Source organism: Bufo gargarizans, chromosome 9, assembly GCF_014858855.1.
Source record: "Bufo gargarizans isolate SCDJY-AF-19 chromosome 9, ASM1485885v1, whole genome shotgun sequence".
Taxonomy (NCBI): domain Eukaryota; kingdom Metazoa; phylum Chordata; class Amphibia; order Anura; family Bufonidae; genus Bufo; species Bufo gargarizans.
Window position 1 is genome coordinate 92627747 of NC_058088.1, and position 14954 is coordinate 92642700.

The window sequence follows — 14954 nt, forward strand, 5'->3', positions numbered from 1 at the left end:
TTTATATCGTAGTTCCACTTTTTTCCTCTCCATTGGTGAATTTGTATATTCTATTTGAATGTTCTTTTCTATATATATTTGGATTAACTGATGATCTAACAGCATTTTTAAGTTGTAAATATTTATAACTGTCCTTTTGGTGGATCCCAAACTCCCTTACTAAGGTAACTAAGTCCTTCAATTTATCTTCCTCAAATATTTGAGCCAGATATTTTACCCCCTTTTTTCCCCAATCTATATAGGGCCTAATCCTTTGAATTTCCTTTAAATTAATATTTTTCCAGATAGGTGTATACTGCAAATACCCTTTGATGTCCATTATTATTTTAATTTCCACCCATATATATTCTATTAAATTCATTATCCTATTTCCTGTGTTATTTTTCCCCAATATTCCTGATTCCAACACCTCTAAGTGAGTCGTGTCCCCAATCCACCCCATTTTTAATAATTCATCCCTCCCCACTACTCCCTTTAAGCTTCCTTTTATCTGACCATATTGTGTTATTAAGTAATAGAAAAACCAAATGGGTACTGCTAGTCCACCTTCTTTTACTGGAAACGGAAGAACTTCCCTCCTTAGCCTTGGAGTATCACCTTTCCAAACTAATTCCCCCATTAGACTGTCCAACAACCTAAAAGTTTTCTTAGGCAACCATATTGGGGCATTTTGTACCACATACAGTATTTTTGGGAGAAAAATAATTTTGATTAAATTCACCCGACACTGAATTGACATTGGTAATTTTTTTCATATATCTATTTTGGTTCTAAGTTCTTTTATTAAAGGGAGTACATTAAATTTTTCGTAGTCTTGTATATTTCTAGAAATCTGTATGCCTAGATATTTAAAACTCTCATGTTGCCCAACCTATTGTATTTAGTGGCATCTGTTGAATGGTGGAAATCAGTGTTATTGTTCTTCTTCATTATCCACCTCTCATTCAAATTATCTTGAACTTGGGATAGTGTAATGTAAACATACTTTAAAAACCACTGGAAGAAACATTGGTCGTTATGAAGGCTCAGTCTAGCATGCACTGAATATCTTTCAAGAGCTATCTATTAATGGAACATCTTAAGCCTCCATGTGAATACATAAGTTCAATGGCAAAGTTAAGATGTGTCCTTGGAACCAACAAGAAAGCTCAGGTAAACAGCTGACACAAGAGGATGAGAGTAAATTCTTAAACCACAGAAGACAAATCAATGACTCACCAAGACAGAATACAATACTACAATGCTTCCAAAGGCCAAAACATAATACTAATCTTGCTGCAGTCAATTGTGTACCGCATGCTATATCCATCTGAAAGGAAATATGCTGTGAATATACGAGATGTGCAGCACCTGAAACTACGGATACTGGAAGCCTGTGCTAGCATTTCTCCTGTGGTGTTGCTATCAGTGTGTGAAGAGTGGGAGAAGAGGGTTGCATTGACAATCCAACAAAATGGGCAGCACATTGAACACATTTTATAAGTGGTCAGAAACTTGTAAATAACTAATGAAAGAGTAAAGTTACGTTAAAATCAAGCACACCATTGTTTTTCTTGTGAATTTCCCAATAAGTTTGATGTGTCACATGACCCTCATCCTATTGAAAAAACAAAAGTTGGATTCAAAATGTCTGACTTCAAAATGGCCACCATGGTCACCACCCATCTTGAAACGTTTCCCCCCTCACATATACTAATGTACCACAAACAGGAAGTTAATATCACCAAACATTCCCATTTTATTAAGGTGTATACATATAAATGGCCCACCCTGTACAGGGCCGGCGCTACCATAAGGCAGACCAAGCGGCTGCCTTAGGGCGCGCCCTGCGCAGGGCGGAAGAACGGAAGAATGAATGAATGCCGTTTTTTTTTTTTTTTTTTGCACTTGCTTGTGCTGCAGCGCCGCCACCGTCAGTGAACCTGCCCGCCCCCAGCCTGCGTGTGCCGGCCGGCAGCCGCGGCGCTCGTCATAGTCAGGGCAACATTACCACCCGTCCCCAGCCTGCGTGCGTCGGCCGGCGGCGCTCATCGTAGTCAGGGCAACAGTACACAACACAGTCACCTGCAGAGGGGGCGTGACTGGTGTGAGAGCGGCACGGCGGCGGCGGGTAGCGCAGGTACCATAGGCGAGGCTCGAGCTAACTGATTGTGTCTGAGTCAGACACAGGCAGCCGCGCCCGCCAGTAAGATGAGAGCAGATGATTCAGACGCACACTGGCCCTCTGGCCCTCTGGCAGCCAGCAGCAGCAGGAGACGTGGTCAGGACAGGACAGGTCAGGACTTGTTAGGGTAGGCGTAGGTCTGAATTGAATTTTTAATGCTATTTTATAAAGAGTCACACCAGTTTAAAATTAATTCAAAATGATGAGATGAGCGCCCATGAGCAAAAAGCGCTAGGCTAGCGCACACACTGACTAGCGCCAGAGCAGAGGCGCTCAGGCTTAGCATGGCATCAATGATGTGTTTAATAAAATTAATTACAAAACAATCATTAATATTGGGGGGGTCACACACCCCGCCCCCCCCCCCTAATATTAATTATTGTTGTTTTGTAATTAATTTTTTTAAACACATCATTGATGCCATGCTAAGCCTGAGCGCCTCTGCTCTGGCGCTAGTTTGTGTGACCGTGACATGATGGAGGGAGGGCAGGGGGGACAATGTAAATGTCTGTACTCTGAGTATGCCACTGTATGTGACATGGGAATGGGGCCAGGCCGCCAGGAAGGGTCGGCCGGGGGCCGGGGGGGGGGGAATGATGTTCCATGGGGGGGTAAAATGTGACACAATAGGGGGTAATGATGTGATCATGGATGGGGCCAGAGCCGTCCGTCAGGGGGGGGATTAAGTGCCATGGGGGGGGAGAAATGTGACACAATAGCCTATTGTGTGTCACATTTCTCCCCCCCATGGCACATCATTCCCACCCCTCCCGCCCGGTCGGCCCTGGCCCCGGCCCCATCCATGATCACATCATTACCCCCTATTGTCAATAGGGGGTAATGATGTGATCAGGATGGGGCCAGGGCCGTCTGGGCGGGGGTTAATGATGTGATCATGGATGGGGCGCGGGAAAGGGGGGGGGGGGGCGCTAAAATGTAGCTTCGCTTGTGTTGGCAAAAATCCTTGCACCGGCCCTGACCCTGTACTTCAACGTAGATGCATTAAAGAATAAATAATTCCCAACAGAGTAAGGCTACTTTCACACTTGCGTTCAGAACGGATCCGTCTGCATTATATTGTAAAAAAAATTCAAAGTGTCAAAGTAGCCTCAGACGGATCCGTCCAGACTTTACATTGAAAGTCAATGGGGGACGGATCCGTTTGAAAATTGAGCCATAGTGTGTCATATTCAAACGGATCCGTCCCCATTGACTTACATTGTAAGTCTGGACGGATCCGTTTGCCTCCGCACGGCCAGGCGGACACCCGAACGCTGCAAGCAGCGTTCAGGTGTCCGCCTGCTGAGCAGAGCGGAGGCTGAACGCTGCCAGACTGATGCATTCTGAGCGGATCCGCATCCACTCAGAATGCATTAGGGCTGGACGGAAGCGTTCGGGGCCGCTTGTGAGAGCCTTTGAACGGAACTCACAAGCGGAGCCCCGAACGCTAGTGTGAAAGTAGCCTAATGCAAGCATTTTTTTTTTAAAAGCTGGTCTTCTCAAACCACTCAATTAAGGGTATCTCAAGCTTAGAGAAAGGAAAGGTAAGGGAAGAGGCATCTATATGCCACCAAGCAGATGTGGTAAATGTAAAGTCGCCTCTTCTACTATCTATTGCAATGGCAGTTTTGTATATATGTATATTGTTAACTCTTTAATTGTTGTGGTCCATTACCGCGTCCATTACCCTAGAGTAGAGAAAATTGGCTTCTACCTCAGTTTTTTTTGCTTTGCTCAGAATCAACTTGCAGGATGAACTAGATGGACAGATGTCTTTTTTCAACCCTGTTACTATGTTGCTATATTACTATGATCAGAGGAGTCTCGCGCAAAGATCAGATCACTGGGTTTCCTAAACTGATCAGAAAATAAGGTAGCCATCTTCAGTCAGCCCTGAGGACCTACAAGGACCTCAGGGCTATCTGTCCAGTTATCCATTTTTGCAGTTACTGCACACTAGCGTTGCCCTAACAGCAAGCTGTGTCATAGACACAGAGCATAATGTATTCGCACACAGTATGCTAATGCTTATACATTTAAAATAAAGACTTCTAGAGTCCTGGAGCATTTTTTTTTATGTTTTTGTTTTTCCTCCTTTATTTCGGAGAGGTATACATGTTTAATTTGTCTGTTTATATAGCCATATGATGGCTTGTTTCTTGTAGGACAAGTTGAACTTTTTAATGACACCACTTAATATTGCATAAGATGTAGTCGAAGGTAGGAAAAATTCCAAATGGGGTGGAAATGGAAGAAAAAATGAATTTTGCCACTGTTTTACGGGTTTTGTCATTTTCAAAGTCAATACAACATAAAGTCAATACAATACAATACAAACATATATATATACAGTACAGACCAAAGGTTTGGACACACCTTCTGATTCAAAGAGTTTTCTTTATTTTCATGACTATGAAAATTGTAGATTCACACTGAAGGCATCAAAACTATGAATTAACACATGTGGAATTATATACATAACCCAAAAAGTGTATTCTAGGTTCTTCAAAGTAGCCACCTTTTGCTTTGATTACTGCTTTGCACACTCTCGGCATTCTCTTGATGAGCTTCAAGAGGTAGTCACCTGAAATGGTTTTCACTTCACAGGTGTGCCCTGTCAGGTTTAATAAGTGGGATTTCTTGCCTTATAAATGGGGTTAGGACCATCAGTTGCGTTGTGGAGAAGTCAGGTGGATACACAGCTGATAGTCCTACTGAATAAACTGCTAGAATTTGTATTATGGCAAGAAAAAAGCAGCTAAGTAACGAAAAACGAGTGGCCATCATTACTTTAAGAAATGAAGGTCAGTCAGTCCGAAAAATTGGGAAAACGTTGAAAGTGTCCCCAAGTGCAGTCACAAAAACCATCAAGCGCTACAAAGAAACTGGCTCACATGCGGACCGCCCCAGGAAAGGAAGACCAAGAGTCACCTCTGCTGCGGAGGATAAGTTCATCCGAGTCACCAGCCTCAGAAATCGCAGGTTAACAGCAGCTCAGATTAGACACCAGATCAATGCCACACAGAGTTCTAGCAGCAGACACATCTCTATAACAACTGTTAAGAGGAGACTGTGAATCACGCCTTCATGGTAGAATATCTGCTAGGAAACCACTGCTAAGGACAGGCAACAAGCAGAAGAGACTTGCTTGGGCTAAAGAACACAAGGAATGGACATTAGACCAGTGAAAGTCTTTGCTTTGGTCTAATGAGTCCAAATTTGAAATCTTTGGTTTCAACCTCCGTGTCTTTGTGCGACGCAGAAAAGGTGAACGGATGGACTCTACATGCCTGGTTCCCACCGCGAAGCATGGAGGAGGAGGTGTGATGTATGGGGGTGCTTTTCTGGTGACACTGTTGGGGATTTATTCAAAATTGAAGGCATACTGAACCAGCATGGCTACCACAGCATCTTGCAGCGGCATGCTATTCCATCCGGTTTGCGTTTAGTTGGACCATCATTTATTTTTTAACAGGACAATGACCCCAAACACACCTCCAGGCTGTGTAAGGGCTATTTTACCATGAAGGAGAGTGAAGGGGTGCTGCGCCAGATGACCTGGCCTCCACAGTCACCAGACCTGAACCCAATCAAAATGGTTTGGGGTGAGCTGGACCGCAGAGTGAAGGAAAAAGGGCCAACAAGTGCTAAGCATCTCTGGGAACTCCTTCAAGACTGTTGGAAGACCATTTTTAGGTGACTACCTCTTGAAGCTCATCAAGAGAATGCCAAGAGTGTGCAAAGCAGTAATTAAAGCAAAAGGTGGCTACTTTGAAGAACCTAGAATATGACATATTTTCAGTTGTTTCACACTTTTTTGTTATGTATATAATTCCACATGTGTTAATTTATAGTTTTGATGCCTTCAGTGTGAATCTACAATTTTCATAGTCATGAACATAAAGAAAACTCTTTGAATGAGAAGGTGTGTCTAAACTTTTGGTCTGTACTGTATATATTGTGGGGGATTAGCTCTTTTCCGGTGGTTGCAATCACACACTTCTTCACAGACACCAGGATTTAGGGGCTAAACTGTGCTTTATTGTGGAGCACGGCATAAAGATAAACACACAAAGCCGAAATAAAATACCTTGCCCGTCTGGGCCCTATTTAAACACATAGGTTTCCCTGACTCACCTAAAGCGTACCACAGTTCACACCCGTGATGAGATGCGGCTTTCCCAGCCTAACCTCCAGCAGCCTCCAGGCTGCTCCCACACCAGTGTCTCTTGTGGGATAGTGGTCTCTCAGCCCTCCCGGCTCAGACCACACAGAGCCACTCCAGCCTTCTGTATGCAAGTCCCCACCCCCTCTCACTCTGAGGATTCCTTTATCCCCAGGTGATTACTGCACCTGGTCTTTCTTCAGCCCTGGTGATTCTGGGGAAGACACAGCAAATCCTGCCATATATCTCCCCTAACAACCATGAGGCCTGTCACTGCCTCACAATATATATATATATATATATATATATATATATATGTAGTGCTTATTGTGCTTTAATACTGACAAACACCAAAAACGTAGAATTTTTTTTGGGGTCTTCTTATTGCCATATTCTGAGCCCCATTGTAGCTGGCCAGCTAAGACCTGTCTTAGGTTGCTAACATAGCTTACATGTTTATACAGCTAGACCTGCCAATAACCTTAATACAGTTCCTATGTTTGTGTGTTAAAGACAAAAGCAGAGTTATTTACAGTGACTTTATGTTTGGATGTCATATAACTGTCATATATATTGTGCTCACAGAAGAAGAAAAGATAATATGCCTTTAAGATTCATTATATGGATGTGAGGTAAGCTCAATGACACAGCAGAAACAACAGAAAGCATAGAGTTAAACTGTTGTTGCTGGTCAGAAGTCTAGACCAATCACAGCCAGCCTCACACACAGCAGGAGTCTTGGCCAACCACAGCCAGCCTCACACACAGCCTGTGTGGGAAATTCCCTAGCAGGAGCTGCTAAAAATTATTATTCACCAGAGAGAGACGCTGAACAGACATTCACTCAACAAAGAGCTGTGTTTTATGGAAGAGGCCAAAATAGGAATTTAAAACAGTTATATAATGTTCCTACTGTTAATATAGTGATTAGAACTGTATACTGAACCAGTTAAATGTGTGTTTACTAACAGTTACACCAATTGCAAACTACAAAGTTCACAATCCAAATTTAAATTCCATATTGCAATCCAAATTGCATACAACTATACCAGATCATACTCAACCAATCTGCAAATAGTTACTGCAAACTGTATATTTCAAATTGCAACCAAATTCAGCAAGTGAACTATTAGTTAGACCTCAGATATATCTCTCAGAGAGATCATAAAGTGCTTACATAACTTACAGTGAGAGTACAGATACTCAAGAGAGAAATATATCCACCATTTTATGTTGAATGACAAGATTGAACAGTTGAACCACCATCTTATGCATACCACCATTTTGGGATATCTTTTCAACACGTGTTATGTACATGGACTATCTGCTGCGGAGGCATCAGTTTTATATATGAAGAAAAGTTGAAGTTAATAAAGAAGTTATTTCAAGCATTTGGTGTGCTCTTTAAACCTATTGTTTCCATAGAACGGTGCTAGAGGAATTACAGACCAGCAGACAGTCTGGTTAGATTAAAAGTTTAAGATATTCAAATTCTTCTAATGCCACAGCGCAAAAGGCACCTCATAGTGCTGCGCCTGCCACACCCATAACTTTTTATAGTTACGGTATGTCTACAGAGCTATGTAGGGGCTAATTTTTCGTGGGACAATTTGTAGTTTTCATTGGTACCATTTTGGAGTGTGTGTGACCTTGTAATCACATTTTATTCAATTTTGGTAGGTAAGTGAAGAGATGAAAAAATGGCAAATTGGGCATTTTTATTTATTTTTTCCCATTATGCTATTCGCCGTGTATTATAACTTTTTTTATATTTTAATAGTTCTTTATGTTTTTTTCATTATTTATTTTTATTTTAATTCAGGAGAAAGGGGGTGATTTAAATTTGTAATTTTTTATATATTTTCTATTTAGCCCCCCTTTAGCAGGCTAGAATATGCAATCTTCAGCTTGCTTTCAATAGAACTACCGTAAAATCTAATATCCATTTGCGGTTATCTTTTGGAGCCCTGCCAGACCTCAATAAGAACTACATCTCTGATGCGCTGGGTACATCAGAGCAAAGGCACGGCTGCCCTGATCACCGTATGTTGGAGCTGTTCGTGACCCGGAAGCGCAAGCTTCGGGTTTTTCGGCATTTAGATGATGTGGTCACATTTAAAACAGCATCTAAAGAGTTAAATGCCTGCAATCGGGGCGATTGCCGATTGCAGACCGGGCCTCTGCGTTTTGAAACAGCAGAAACCTGGCAGCTATGGTGCCCGCTGCGCTTGCAAGTAGGCACCATATTTAAAACCCCTCATTCTGCCGTACATGTATAGTGCTAGGACAGATGAGGTTTAATGGCAATCCTATGATGGGATTTTTTTTATTTATAAAAACCAAAAATTCTATTGCAATTTATATGTAAACGTGAACAACGGCAATACAATAATAACATTTCACCCCCATAAAGCAAGGCCTCGGTCAGGTCAATGAAAAATAAGTTATCGTTGCTGAAATGAAAAGAGGCAAAAATAAAAATATGATTATAGGTCATTAAGGCTTTTTCAAGGCTGGTCATTAGGGGGTTAAATTAAACATACCATTTTTGAACTTTCACTGTCCTTACTGTGATACAATGACAGTCAATCTCCACTTATATATTTTTCTTATTTACTACTACTTATCATTACATTTATTTTTAATGAAGCTCTGGTCACATGCTATTTTGGTGTATTTAGGTGTATAAAATGCTTCCCCTCTCCCTAACAACACACAAGACACGTCAACCCTCATTTATCTATCCTATTGACAATGTGAGCTGGGTCATCTCACATCTCTGTCTCTAGCGCTAGAGTCTCCAGTAATGGAGAGACTGTGCCATGTGTCATTAAATCAATGCTTACAAATGTGACAATCATTTCCGGAGCTGACAGGCCCATCAGAAGAACATAATAATAGCCCTCTGCTAGAGAGAGCAGTAATTGTTGCTATATAGTGGGTTCTCTGGCTACCTAAAGAGTTAAATTAGTATGTGTGGACCTTTTGTGAATGAAGGACCTCAATGCTAAAAGCTGCAACTGAGTTTAGTCCATTAGCGTTAGTGACGCAGCTGTGTCATTCACGGCTTCTAGGAACACGATGTGTAACGAGCAAGGTCACCTTAAATGGTTTCATTAGGAGTAATTTCACAAATTAGACATTTTGATTTAGGCTTTGAATTCATATATTTATTGAAGAGCCTCTTGGAATTTTTTCTTAATTTACAACCTTGCCAACATGAGGATGTAGCTCCATGGATTGATCTTTGAACTGAGTATACTCTTCTGTATAAGAAACGTTCAACATGCAAAATCTTCTGCACATCCTTCCCTGTCTTCTTCTCACAATGCCTTTCATAATGGAACAACAAGAGCTAGAGGAACATGTGGTGAGTGACAAGAGGTGATTACTGGATGTCTGCTATGATAAACTACTGAAGCTCAGACACATTCGGCTATCGCATTACTGACCAACCTGATGTTCCGTCTCGGATGAGTTCCTCATCATCACCACTGCTGTACTGTCACGCCTTTCAAGATATTTCTACCAGAAGGACACCTTGCTAAGAGAGTTTACCTCAAGATCTGCCATTTTTAAATGAAATCTGAAGATAATATTTATTTCCAATTTGACTGAATTGGGGACAACAATGAGAATATTAAGCAAGACCAGAGACCCAATTTAACTTGATAGCGTACATTTCATGAGTTTGCCAAATATTATGGATAACTAATGAGTACTGTAGCTAAAGAAGACCTGTCTGCTCTCCTGATGTCTAGTTAGTAAATGCTGTCAAGTAGAGTCGTACTGGCCCACCAGAGTACCAGAGAATTCTCCAGTAGGCCCAGACTATTATACTATAGTGGGCTTCAAAGGTCTAGTAGAAAAAAAATACTTGGAACTAGAGTATATTTCTTTGATTCAAAACCTAATAGACATTTTTGATGAAATAGAGACTCCGAGAATAAATTTCTCTGCTGGGCGCAAAAAAAAAACCAGTCACAGTATTCAGTATTCTCCATAGTTTATCCCCCTCAGATGATTAAAAGTTGACACCATATTGACAGTTATATAAGCATTAAACTGATCTATTTTCTACAGGTAAATGCAAATGGTCCACACTTAAGGGCTCATGCACTCAAATGTGGGCTGCCCATGCTGTGCATTGGGAACCGCAAATTGTGGTCCCCAATGCATGGGCACCATCCTCGTGGCCTGCGCTGATGTACGCAGACCCATCTTGAATGGGTCCGCTATCTGTCCGTACCGCAAAATAATAGAGCATGTTCTATTTTTTGGTGGTGCGGAGGCACAGACCAAAATGCCACACCATAGTGCTTCTGTGGCCTTCTGCTCTGTGCCTCTGCTCGGTATCTTCTGGATTGAAGACCTATTCAAATGGGCTGCAATATGGGCACAGCCACCATGCGTTCATGTGCATGAGCCCTAACTCTGCAAGGACATTCTTGAACTTCCTTGTAGAGTTTGCAGCTACAAGCTAATCGTGCTGCGGCAGAAGCAGGGAGCTTGCTGTAGGAGACAGCAAGGTTCCCAATAGAGAAGGCAGGGATGTTTTTTTTACCACCCCTGCATTCTCCATTGCTGTATACAGAGCACTCAATGAGTGCTATGTATACAGATCAGGAGTTGGCAATGTCACTTCCTGCTCCTGCTCCAATCCTAGCGATCATGTGGTCACTGGGGGCAGGGTGGCTGCAAGAGCTGCTGGGTCTTAGCAGCACCACATCAGCTCTGCAATGAGGCTCAAGAATCTTGTACAATGCCTATGGGGGCTGTATTCCCCCTGTAAGCTACTATGTCAGTTCTAGTTACAGGATAAACCAGCAATTAAAAAAAATCTAATGTAAATTATTCCGAATGGTCTTTTATGACCTTATGGGGGGGCATACTGTATAACCTCTTCACATATATGGGTGTAACTCTACATCCAAATTGCAACTGGATGTACAGTTAAGCCTGGAATCTTATACTTACCTACTGACAGAGGAGACATAGGAGCTGCTAACAAGGGACAAATCAGATCAGTCCTTTGTCTGTATAGACTAACCAATAGGAGTGTATATTCTGTTTGCAGGCTCTGATCTCCACAGGTCCTGTCCGTGGAGATCAGAGCCTGCAAGAAGGTAATGATCTGCCTCTCCACTGTGCCCCCCATCCACCATCTGTGCTCCCTGCACTCCCCTCAGTGCTCCTGTGCCCCCTGTGCATTAAGAACTTGATTATAGCAGCTCTGGAAATGAGCTGCCACTATCAGCCACAGGTGTCAGCTGACACTCTGCTGCAATGGCCAAGATTGGTGCTGGCACTGATTCCTGCCCATAAACTCCTTAGATGCCGTGGTGAGTAGCCACCATGGCATCCATGGGGTTAACAGATGGAGGGTGCTCCCTCTCCATCAGAACACTGTGCTGCGACAGCAGCGTCCCGATGGTTACCATGATAACCGGACACCTTTCAAAGGTATACAGGCTTGCCATGTAACAAAGCCAGAGGCAGGGTCCTGATCAGGATTAAAAGTCACTGTAAAATCACTGATGTAAATCACTGACCGAACACTGACTGTGTGAATAAGGCATAAAACTGACAGTGCTTTACTCTGCAATATGAGTATAGTGCAGCCATCAGCCACACTGGATCTTCAAGATCCTAGTTGAACTTGATAAAAAAAACTGTGGAAGATAAAAATAAAAACGTGTAAATAAAATTTTTAATAAAAAATAAATAAATTGCCTTTTCTTATATCGGCACATTTAAAATTGATTAAAAAATTTAAAAATAAAATTAACTACACATAATTGGTATTGCTGCATCCGTAATGACCTGAACTATAAAAGGATCATTTTTTGGGGAGTTAAGATGACAAAAACAGCAATTTCGTTTTTTTAATTTCTTTTTTACAGTGTTCACCACGCAGGCTAAGTATAACCTGCGTGGTAAACATTGTAAAAAAGAAATAAAAAAAAAGAAATAGCTGTTTTTGTCATCTTAACTCCCTAAAAAATTTAATAAAAAGCGATCAAAAAGTCTTAAGGCTCTTTCACACGAGCGGATGCCATGTGGGTAATCCGCTGTGTGAAAGAGTGCCAAGCCCCGCTCAGGACAGCAGAGACACAGAGCACTAACATGATTGATAACGCTCTGTGCCTCTCTGTGATCTTTTTACTACAAAATCACGGTGACAACTTTATCTCACTGTGATCTTGTAGTAAAAAGGTCACAGAGGCACAGAGCATTATCAATCATGTTAATGCTCCGTGTCTCTGCTGTCCAGAGCGGGGCTTGGCACTCTTTCACACAGCGGATGACACGCACGACATCCGCTTGTGTGAAAGAGCCTTTATGTATCCCAAAGTGGCACCAATAAAAACTACAGCACATTCTGCAAAAAACAAGCCCTCAGACAGCTACACTGTGTTTGGTAAAAAATAAAAATGTTATGGATGCTAGTATATGACGATGCAAAATATAACATTTTTAATAAGAGTGATTTTATGCTGCCAAAGTAGTAAAACATGAAAAAAAGGATATAAATTTGGTGTAGTCATAACCGTATGAATCCACAGAACAAAGTTATCATATCAAATATATTGCAGGGGGAACCTCGTAAAAAATAAAAATAAATAAAGTGACACATGGGGATTCAACATTTGGTCAAAACTGGCTTTTGCTAGTAGGGGTTAAAATAAAAAATAAATAAAGACAAAAAAATAAATAAACAAATGCTACCACAAATAACCATTAGGAAAAGGAGACATAATTTTAAAAAGTATTTTACTTGCACTTTGTGGTTTTAACAAAAATGAAAAAAAATAAAAAATAAAAACAGACTTTTTCCTGGGTATAAATAAAAAATAAAAAAAAAATGCTAAAATCAAAATGACATAAAAGCTCTATGTATCACCAAAAAAAGCGCTAAATTATTTAACGAGCAGTAAAAAAAGTTATGTATTTCAAAGACGCATGTACTAAAAAAACTGAAATGTGCCTAGTCAGGAAGGAGGGTAAATGGCCCAGTTTTCAACTGGTTAAGTCATGCTAATAAGTTACTTTGAGGACTATAGAATAATGTATGCCCTTGTTTTATTGACCGTCTGAAGAAATAACATTTTCACTATGTCTAAGCCAGACTGAGTGCCACATTTTGTGATAAAAATTAAAGCGCTGTGACTTGCTCATCAGTCATCTCACCACTAATTAATAATGCACAGCTTTGTCCCAACTCGCTACATTCATCTAAAGCCAGTCTATTAAAACGTAGGAAATAATTAGTTGCTCCTCAGGATAGAGCTATAAAAAAAAAAAAGCTCAAGGGCAATGCAACTGAAACAATCGCCTCAGGCCTTCTGGTGTTAAAGGCCCCAATATATAAATCATTAAAGCATGTTTAAAGGGAACCTGTCACCATGAAAATGCGAATGAATCTGCAGGCAGCATGTTATAGAGCAGGAGGAGACGAGCAGACTGGTATATAGTTCTGCGGGAAAGAATTCAGTAGAACTTGTATTTAATTTATTTAAATTCCTGCTCATTCTGGGCTTTGAAGTCCAGGAGGCGGTGCAATCAGTGATTGACAGCTTTATCTGTATACACAGTTATAGAGGGCAGGCTGTCAATCACTGATAGGACCGCCTCCTGGACTTCGAAGCCCAGAATGTGCAGAAATTTAAATGAATAAATTACAAGTTGCACTGAATTCTTTCCCACAAAACTATATATCAATCTGCTCAGCTCTTCCTGCTCTAAAACAAGCTGCTTTCATCTCAGACACCCTGTTCATTGTGACAGGTTCCTTTTAACTAAATGCAACTACATATTGCAGTAACAAATTTCACATTGTTGTCTGCATGGACAGATACATTTCATTTTTTAGTTTTTAGAATAAAATGTTAATTAACATGGTTTATCGTTAAAACGCGTCCAAGATTACATCTGATATTATCGACTCAATGGAATTGACTGGCTCAGGAAAATTGCTTTAGTTGTATCAGCTTTAAAGGGAACCTGTCACCTCCATAACCATCCCAAGCCGCCAGCAGTACCTGACAGTAGCCAGCAGTGTGTTTCCGGCGATAATTTTCTTCCTGAAGGCCGATGGGGCTAAAGCTCAGAAAACGTTCTTTTATCCCCTGCCGGCGCGCTTCTCTAGTCATGCTTGAAGTCAAGGGGGCAGCGGCCTCCTTGCTTCAAGTCAAGAAAACTACGCCCCTTCCCTGCCCCTGTGGATATTCCATAAAAGTTTTATGTAACAGATAATGCAATAGATGTCACCTGTAGTCCTATGTAACACCACAAATAACACAGTGAGAGCACTCTGAATACAGATAACACAGTGATGGCTCTCTGATTACCGAAAATGTAGTAGTGCTAAAGGTGACTGATGTGCTGGGGGGGAGGGGGATATGATTGGTGGCTATGTGCACACTCAGCAGCAAGGAATTAAATGTCCCCCAAAATGCCCGGGGGGAGGGATGTAAGAGGAAAGCACACTGTCCCCCTGAGTCCTCTATGCGCCCCCTCCTGAGGCCTCTATGAGACCCCCCAAGTGCTCTCTGAGCCTCTATGAGGCCATACCCCCAAATCCTACTGCTTGCTGCTGCCCTCAAGAATACCCATATACAACCA